At 40.2% G+C, this 6494-nt stretch overlaps 1 non-coding gene across 1 annotated transcript; it reads right to left on the bottom strand.

Annotated features, from left to right (window-relative positions):
• Positions 1-321: 321 nt before the first annotated feature.
• On the bottom strand, positions 322-429 carry LOC130952027 (small nucleolar RNA R71). The gene has a single exon (XR_009074208.1). It is a non-coding gene; the product is annotated as a small nucleolar RNA R71 (small nucleolar RNA).
• Between the last annotated feature and the right edge of the window lie 6065 nt (positions 430-6494).

Below are 6494 nucleotides of genomic sequence, written 5' to 3'. Positions count from 1 at the left end.
AGAAGCATCTCAATCCCTGCCATTGGAGCAAACAACTTTGAGCTAAAGCCTTAATTAGTTTCTCTGATGCAATAGAACTGTAAGTTTCATGAACTTCCATTAGAAGTTCCTTTTCAGTTCTTAACTGAATTCTTGCAGATCTGTGATACTGTTAAGACCAATGGAGTTGATCCCTAGGTCTATAAGCTTATTCTTTTCCCTTTTGCTGTAAGAGACAGAGCTAGAATATGGTTGGACTCTCAGCCTAAAGATAGCCTAAACTCTTGGGATAAGCTGGTCACGACTTTCTTATCCAAGTTCTTTCCTCCTCAAAAGTTGAGCAAGCTTAGAGTGGATGTTCAAACCTTCAGGCAGAAAGAAGGTGAATCCTTTTATGAAGCTTGGGAGAGATACAAAAAACTGACCAAAAAGTGTCCTTCTAACATGCTTTCAGAATGGACCATCCTGTATATATTCTATGATGGTCTGTCTGAATAATTGTCTAAGATGTCATTCGACCATTCTGCAGGTGGATCTATTCACCTGAAGAAAATACATGTAGAAGCTCAGGAACTCATTAAAATGGTTGCAAATAACCAGATCATGTACACCTCTGAAAGAAATCCTGTGAATAACGGGACGCCTCAGAAGAAGGGAGTTCTTGAAATTGATGCTCTGAACACCATATTGGCTCAGAACAAAATATTGACTCAGGAAGTCAATATAATTTCTCAGAGTCTGAATGGATTGTAAAATGCATCCAACAGTACTAAAGAAGCATCTTCTGAAGAAGAAGCTTATGATCCTGAGAATCATGCAATGGTAGAGGTGAATTACATGGGTGAAGCCTATGGAAACACCTATAATCCATCATGGAGAAATCATCCAAATTTCTCATGGAAGGATCAACAAAAGCCACAACAAGGCTTTAATAATGGTAGAAGAAACAAGTTTAGCAATAGCAAGCCTTTTCCATCATCCACTCAGCAACAGACAGATAATTTATACGCTTTTTTGGCATTATTTTTAGATAGTTTTTAGTAGGATCTAGCCACTTTTTAGTATATTTTTATTAGTTTTTAAGCAAAATTCACATTTCTGGACTTTACTATGAGTTTGTGTGTTTTTCTGTAATTTCAAGTATTTTCTGGCTGAAATTGAGGGACCTGAGCAAAAATCTAATTCAGAGGTTGAAAAAGGACTGCTGATGTTGTTGGATTCTGACCTCCCTGCACTCGAAATGGATGTTTTGGAGCTATAGAAGCCCAAATGGCACACTCTCAATTGCGTTGGAAAGTAGACATTCAGGGATTTCCAGCAATATATAATAGTCCATACTTTGCCCGAGTTTTAACGATGCAAACTGGCGTTTAAACGCCAACTTCCTGCGCTATTCTGGCGTTAAACGCCAGAAACAGGATAGAAGCTGCAGTTAAACGCCCAAACTGGCATAAAAACTGGCGTTTAACTCCAAGAAAAGTGTCTACACATGAAAGCTTCAATGCTCAGCCCAAACACACACCAAGTGGGCCCGGAAGTGGATTTCTGCATCATTTACCTATTTCTGTAAACCCTAGTAACTAGTCTACTATAAATAGGACTTTTTACTATTGTATTAGACATCTTTTGATCATCCTTGATCTTGGGATCAGGTCTTTGAACCCTTTTTTGATTGTTTCATGTTATTTGGGAGGCATGGCCATTCGGCCATGTCTAGACCTTTATCACTTATGTATTTTCAACGGTGGAGTTTCTACACACCACAGATTAAGGTGTGGAGCTCTGCTGTTCCTCGAGTATTAATGTAAAGTACTATTGTTCTTCTATTCAATTCAAGCTTATTCTTATTCTAAGATATCTATTCGCACACAAGAACATGATGAATGAGATGATTATGTGTCGCTCATCACCATTCTCAATTTATGAACGCGTGCCTGACAAACACTCTCGTTCTACATGCAAACAAGCTTGAATGTATATCTCTTGGGTTTCTAATCAAGGATTCATATCGACTCCCCTCTGACAATGGGGCATCTAAATCCGAGATTAGAATCTTCGTGGTATAGGCTAGAATCTATTGGCAGCATTCCTGAGATCCAGAAAGTCTAAACCTTGTCTGTGGTATTCCGAGTAGGATCTGGAATGGGATGACTGTGACGGGCTTCAAACTCGCGACTGTAGGGTGTAGTGACAGACGCAAAAGGATAGTAAATCCTATTCCTACACGATCGAGAACCAACAGCTAATTAGCCATACGATATTTGTACATGGTATTTTTCATCTGAGACGAGAAATCTGACAATTAATTAGTCGTACAGAAACCGTAGAGGACCATTTTCACTGAGAGGACGGGAAGTATCCATTGACAACGGTGACACCCAACATACAGCTTGCCATAGAAAGGAGTATGAAAGATTGGATGAAGGCAATAGGAAAGCAGAGATTCAGAAGGAACAACGCATCTCCATATGCTTATCTGAAATTCCCACCAATGAATTACATAAGTATCTCTATCTTTATTTTATGTTTTATTTATCTTTTAATTATCAAAACTCTATAACCATTTGAATTCTCCTCACTGAGATTTACAAGATGACTGGTGCACGAAATTGTGATCACTACTTTTCACAACTCAAATAATCCCTAGTAATGGCCCCAAAGACTTGGTGCTCAATACCATGGCATAAACACAACTTCGCACAACTAACCAGCAAGTGCACTGGGTCGTCCAAGTAATAAACCTTACGCGAGTAAGGGTCGATCCCACGGAGATTGTTGGTATGAAGCAAGCTATGGTCACCTTGTAAATCTCAGTCAGGCAGACTCAAATGGTTATAGATGATATATGAATAAAACATAAAGATAAAGATAGAGATACTTATGCAATTCATTGGTGAGAATTTCAGATAAGCGAATGGAGATGCTTTGTCCCTTCCGTCTCTCTGCTTTCCTACTGTCTTCATCCAATCCTTCTTACTCCTTTCCATGGCAAGCATTATGCAAGGGTTTCACCGTTGTCAGTGGCTACCTCCCATCCTCTCAGTGGAAATGTTCAACACACCCTGTCACGGCACGGCTATCCAGCTGTCGGTTCTCGATCATGTCGGAATAGAATCCAGTGATTCTTTTGCATCTGTCACTAACGCCCCACAATCGCGAGTTTGAAGCACGTCACAGTCATTCAATCATTGAATCCTACTCAGAATACCACAGACAAGGTTTAGACCTTCCGGATTCTCTTGAATGCCGCCATCAGTTCTAGCCTATACCACGAAGACTCTGATCTCACGGAATGGCTGGCTCTGTTGTCAGGCGAGCGCTCGGTTGTCAGGCGATCAACCATGCGTCGTGTATCAGGAATCCAAGAGATATTCACCCAATCTAAGGTAGAACGGAGGTGGTTGTCAGTCACACGTTCATAGGTGAGAATGATGATGAGTGTCACGGATCATCACATTCATCAAGTTGAAGAGCAAGTGATATCTTGTAATAAGAACAAGCTGAATTGAATAGAAGAACAATAGTAATTGCATTAATACTCGAGGTACAGCAGAGCTCCACACCTTAATCTATGGTGTGTAGAAACTCCACCGTTGAAAATACATAAGAACAAGGTCTAGGCATGGCCATGAGGCCAGCCCCATGATCTAAGATAGCATAAGACTAAAGATAGCTACCAAGATTCCAAGACATCAAATACAATAGCAAAAGATCCTATTTATAGGGAACTAGTAGCTTAAGAATTACAAAGATGAGTAAATGACATAAAAATCCACTTCCGGGCCCACTTGGTGTGTGCTTGGGCTGAGCATTGAAGCATTTTCGTGTAGAGACTCTTCTTGGAGTTAAACGCCAGCTTTTATGCCAGTTTGGGCGTTTAACTCCCACTTTGGTGCCAGTTCCGGCGTTTAACGCTGGGAAATCTGAAGGTGACTTTGAATGCCGGTTTGGGCCATCAAATCTTGGACAAAGTATGGACTATCATATATTGCTGGAAAGCCCAGGATGTCTACTTTGCAACGCCGTTGAGAGCACGCCAATTAGGCTTCTGTAGCTCCAGAAAATCCACTTCGAGTGCAGGGAGGTCAGAATCCAACAGCATCTGCAGTCCTTTTCAGTCTCTGAATCAGATTTTTGCTCAGGTCCCTCAATTTCAGCCAGAAAATACCTGAAATCACAGAAAAACACACAAACTCATAGTAAAGTCCAAAAAAGTGAATTTTAACTAAAAACTAATAAAAATATACTAAAAACTCAACTAAATATACTAAAAACATACTAAAAACAATGCCAAAAAGCGTATAAATTATCCGCTCATCACAACACCAAACTTAAATTGTTGCTTGTCCCCAAGCAACAGAAAATCAAATAAGATAAAAAGAAGAGAATATGCAATGAATTCCAAAAATATCTATGAAGATCAGTATTAATTAGATGAGCGGGGCTTTTAGCTTTTTTGCCTCTGAACAGTTTTGGCATCTCACTTTATCCTTTGAAATTCAAAATGATTGGCTTCTTTAGGAACTCAGAATCCAGATAGTGTTATTGATTCTCCTAGTTAAGTATGATGATTCTTGAACACAGCTACTTTATGAGTCTTGGCCGTGGCCCAAAGCACTCTGTCTTCCAGTATTACCACCGGATATATACATGCCACAGACACATAATTGGGTGAACCTTTTCAGATTGTGACTCAGCTTTGCTAGAGTCCCCAATTAGAGGTGTCCAGGGTTCTTAAGCACACTCTTTTGCCTTGGATCACAACTTTATTTCTACCCTTGCCTTTTGGTTTAAAAGGCTATTGGCTTTTTCTGCTTACTTTTTCTTTTTCTCTTCTATTTTTTTTCGTTTTTCTCCTTCTTTTTTTTTCGTATTCACTGCTTTTTCTTGCTTCAAGAATCATTTTTGTGATTTTTCAGATCCTCAGTAACATGTCTCCTTTTTCATCATTCTTTCAAGAGCCAACAACTTTAACATTCATGAACCACAAATTCAAAAGACATATGCACTGTTTAAGCATACATTCAGAGACAAAAGTATTGCCACCACATCAAAATAATTAATCTGTTATAAAATCTGAAAGTCATGCAATTCTTCTCTTTTTCAATTAAGAACATTTTTCATTTAAGAAAGGTGATGGATTCATAGGACATTCATAACTTTAAGGCATAGACACTAATGATCATAAGGCACAAACATGGATAAACATAAAGCATAATTTTTGAAAAACAGAAAAATAAAGAATAAGGAGATTAAAGAACGGGTCCACCTTAGTGATGGCGGCTTGTTCTTCCTCTTGAAGGTCTTATGGAGTGCTTGAGCTCCTCAATGTCTCTTCCTTGTCTTTGTTGCTCCTCTCTCATGATTCTTTGATCTTCTCTAATTTCATGGAGGAGAATGGAATGTTCTTGGTGCTCCACCCTTAGTTGTCCCATGTTGGAACTCAATTCTCCTAGGGAGGTGTTGATTTGCTCCCAATAGTTTTGTGGAGGAAAGTGCATCCCTTGAGGTATCTCAGGGATTTCATGATGAGTGGGGTCTCTTGTTTGCTCCATCCTTTTCTTAGTGATGGGCTTGTCCTCATCAATGAGGATGTCTCCTTCTATGTCCACTCCAACTGAATAACAGAGGTGACAAATGAGATGAGGAAAGGCTAACCTTGCCAAGGTAGAGGACTTGTCCGCCACCTTATAGAGTTCTTGGGCTATAACCTCATGAACTTCCACTTCCTCTCCAATCATGATACTATGAATCATGATGGCCCGGTCTATAGTAACTTCGGACCGGTTGCTAGTGAGAATGATTGAGCGTTGGATAAACTCCAGCCATCCCCTAGCCACGGGCTTGAGGTCATGCCTTCTCAATTGAACCGGCTTCCCTCTTGAATCTCTCTTCCATTGGGCGCCCTCTTCACAAATGTCTGTGAGGACTTGGTCCAACCTTTGATCAAAGTTGACCCTTCTAGTGTAAGGATGTTCATCTCCTTGCATCATAGGCAAGTTGAATGCCAACCTTACATTTTCCGGACTAAAATCTAAGTATTTCCCCCGAACCATTGTAAGCCAATTCTTTGGATCCGGGTTCACACTTTGATCATGGTTCTTGGTGATCCATGCATTGGCATAGAACTCTTGAACCATTAAGATTCCGACTTGTTGAATGGGGTTGGTAAGAACTTCCCAACCTCTTCTTCGAATCTCATGTCGGATCTCCGGATATTCACTCTTTTTGAGTTTGAAAGGGACCTCGGAGATCACCTTCTTCAAGGCCACAACTTCATAGAAGTGGTCTTGATGCACCCTTGAGATGAATCTCTCCATCTCCCATGACTCGAAAGTGGAAGCTTTTGCCTTCCCTTTCCTCTTTCTAGAGGTTTCTCCGGCCTTGGATGCCATAAATGGTTATGGAAAAATAAAAAGCAATGCTTTTACCACACCAAACTTAAAAGGTTTGCTCGTCCTCGAGCAAAAGAAGAAAGAAGAGAGTAGAAGAAGAAGAAATGGAGGAGAGGGAGA

Source organism: Arachis stenosperma, chromosome 9 (assembly GCF_014773155.1).
Source record: "Arachis stenosperma cultivar V10309 chromosome 9, arast.V10309.gnm1.PFL2, whole genome shotgun sequence".
In the NCBI taxonomy this organism is placed as follows: Eukaryota; Viridiplantae; Streptophyta; class Magnoliopsida; order Fabales; family Fabaceae; genus Arachis; species Arachis stenosperma.
The sequence above is the reverse complement of the archived record's forward strand: the minus strand, read 5'-3'. Positions and strand labels throughout refer to the sequence as shown.